This window comes from Myotis davidii, unplaced genomic scaffold, assembly GCF_000327345.1.
Source record: "Myotis davidii unplaced genomic scaffold, ASM32734v1 scaffold2406, whole genome shotgun sequence".
NCBI lineage: Eukaryota > Metazoa > Chordata > Mammalia > Chiroptera > Vespertilionidae > Myotis > Myotis davidii.
In genome coordinates, this window is record NW_006296812.1 from 2016 (window position 1) to 5376 (window position 3361).

At 44.8% G+C, this 3361-nt stretch overlaps 1 pseudogene; it reads right to left on the reverse strand.

Moving 5' to 3' along the window:
* Window positions 1-693: 693 nt before the first annotated feature.
* LOC102751648 lies at window positions 694-1980 on the reverse strand (annotated as a pseudogene).
* Between the last annotated feature and the right edge of the window lie 1381 nt (window positions 1981-3361).

Below are 3361 nucleotides of genomic sequence, written 5' to 3' on the forward strand. Positions count from 1 at the left end.
GGATGTTGGATGGTTGACATTTCCTTTAGGTGCTCAGGTTCACCAGGAGGTTAGACAGGATTTGGCCCGTCTAGTATTGAAGGAATTTAGAAATTCCCTACTGTAAACTTGTTGCCCAGTGAGAGAAACCATTAACCCATCCACCAATGGGGATAGGAAACCAGCACCCATGAGGGAATCTTATCCTAAACATACATTATTTCATTCATCCTCACAATAGGCCTTGAGCAGGTATAATTATTGGCATTTTATCAATGTGGACAATTAGAGTGGGAGACATTAAACAACTTAAGATGGATTCCCTGTCTACCTTCCAATCTGGTTTATGGCTGACTTAAAACCTAACCCTTAAGGAAACCAGCACCCATGAGGGAATCTTATCCTAAACATACATTATTTCATTCATCCTCACAATAGGCCTTGAGCAGGTATAATTATTGGCATTTTATCAATGTGGACAATTAGAGTGGGAGACATTAAACAACTTAAGATGGATTCCCTGTCTACCTTCCAATCTGGTTTATGGCTGACTTAAAACCTAACCCTTACATGCAGGAACATTTTCCTACCTCTCCCAAATGGTCTTCACAATAAAAACCTTAGAAGCTAAGCTGAAACATCCCAGTGCCTCCCCCACCTCCAAAAAAAAAAAAAAAGTACAAACAAACAAATCCCCAGTGCAGGCCAATTTCTTTAGCAGAGTCCTAGGCCCAGGCGGATGGAATTCTGGGTTGTTCCTGAGGCACATTTGTGCCAAGCAGAAGTTGGAGCTCCTAAGCCCCCACAATGCCAGGAAATGGCAACAACGTTGGGGGTGTCAATAGGGGGAAGTAAACAGAGGTGGTTTGAGTGAGGTCCCTCTCTCTTAAACATGGTGTTGTTTTTTTTATTGTGGGAGGTAGATTGCCCCTTTTTAGATAGATTTCAGTGGCTGGAGAGTCTTGTTCCCCTCTGGGTTCTTTCCATCCTTTAGCTCTAAGGCTTCTTTCAGTTCTGGGATTGTCTGGAAGAGTTCATGGATCTGAAGGATGAAATAGTCTCCATTCAGTTGCGTTTTTGGTGTGGGAGAGGAGTTGGGGTTGGTGGGCAGTGCTCAATTCCTGCTCTCAGTGGGCTGGTTGAGTAAAGATTTTCACTTCTTGTGGAAATTTTCTTCTTCTGGGTTCTGGTCTCTCTTAGGACGGGGGCAAGCACACATCTCAAAGCTGTTCTGTCCCAGAAGATTACCACTAGAATCTTTCAGTGTGGTGATGGTGACGATGGGCTGCCAGCTAATGCCTCCAATGCAGGACCTGTTACACTTGAAGTTGTAGCGAATGATGGTACAGTCAGAGTTCACATCAGGTGGCTCATAGGGCACATCCATACTATGTTGAAATGTATTTTTGTCGTGTAAATACTAGGCACATAAATTCCTTTTCACCCAGAGAAGATGGTGAGAAGGGGCCAGACTATCACTATATTCAGAGCTACACTCATGGTAGGAACAGAGCATCATGACCTCTGTCAAGTACCTGAACTTCTCATAGATGGGCCTGGCACAGACACAGGTACCGAGTGGGGGTGGAGAGCTGACCTACACTTGCAGGGGGCCAGTCTTTGCTAGATGGCAAAACAATAAGTTGAAGGTAGGGAAATATGTGCAGTTTACAGACCCGCTATCCCAGAATTCAAGAATCCTAAACCTACACCATCGCTGTCAGGGTAGGCCTTCTGGGATGGGACAAAGGATGACAAGGGCCAGAAGAGGGCTGGTGCTGGGATAGCAGCTGCTGGTGCAGGAGTTGCTGGCATACTGGGGGCTTCATTTGGACCTTTGTCCATACAGGTTACAAGGTCTGGGGACAGCAGCAGTTCATCCACTGCCAGGGATACTTCGGGGTCATTACATTGTTTTCATGACGTAGGTTTCTGCCAGTCGGACAATGTCTCCTGGCTCCGAAGGGGCCCCATGGAGAGTTCTGACTGTGGCTCCTCCATTGCAGCTCCCAGGAAGGCAGTGTGGCTGTCAAACCTCAGGGGACTGTATCACATCCTGGGAAGCACACCGGGAGGTCAGCTGCCAGGTGACCCAGGGGCCCAGAGGATACCTGCCTCCAGGATGTTGGCTCTGTACTTTTGCAGGTGTGTATTTTGTTTCTTGATTACCATTTGCATAGATAGTTTTTTTTCTCACTTTTTTTGGTTTTTATTTTCACTTATTTTTTTATTGAATTTATTGGGGTGACACCGCTAATAAAATTATATAGGTTTCTAAAATACATCATCTATGTATTGTATTGTGTGTTCACTACCCCAAGTCAAGTCTTCCATCACCATATATCTCTCCCCCAACCCCTCGTGCCTAGACAGTTTTAACAATGCCATCTGGATACTCCACATTCTTGCACTGGGCTGTATGTAGTTCTCTCTGGTCATTAATAAACTTTATAATTTTGCTGCAATCTAATTGTACTCTAACAGTTGTACCATCTTGAAAAATGGTTTGTTTTTGTCCCTCAGGAAATAACTTTTCATTTATTTGTTTTGGGATGGGGGTGTGTGCAGGGGGAGCGAAAGAGAGACAGAGAGAGAGAGAGAGAGAGAGAGAGAGAGAGAGAGAGATCCATCAATTGCCTCATGTAGGTGCCCCACCAGATGGAACCTGCAAACCCGCAACCCCAGTATGTGTCATGACCGGAATGCAACCCTTTAGTGCACAGGATGAACCACCAGGCAACACAGGCTAGATGTACAAAGCTTTTTAATAATCTGGTCAGGAAATGTGATTTGTTTTTTTTCCATCTGGAAAATGTTTTTATATCTGTCCCCTTGAGAAACGCAGACTTTTAGTTCTTCTGGGTAAATGGTGTGAGTAGTCCTGGAGGTTGCATTGTAGTAGTTCACTCATCTGGCACGGAGTGCTTCACCTCACCATTGAAGAGTGTGACTGCCTTTCCCTTTGCATTCATTCATTTTTGAGTTTTGTTTGGAAGCTATAGCATAGCAGGCATCGCGGTTGGTATTGGTGTCAGTGACTTCAACAGATAAGACAGGACAGCCGGCACCTCTGTCATCTAAGATCGGACAGTTGATATACTGGCTGTCTAAGATGGACAGCTGGTCTGGGGGGTGCGATGGTAGAGGACATCCTGGGATTTCCTGTGTCGATAAAAAGAGAAAACAAGTTTCCTCTTTGTTCAGAAAAGTAATTGTTTTATTTCTCAAGGTTACTCACTGCAAACTCAACCTTGAGAAATGATCCAAGAAAAGAAAATTCTAGCCATTGCAATCTTGGCACACTTAGCAAGACTATGCAGGGCAGAGCTGGGACTTGTGTAGGCAAGTGAAGCACCAGGATGCACAATTTAAGGAGGCATTT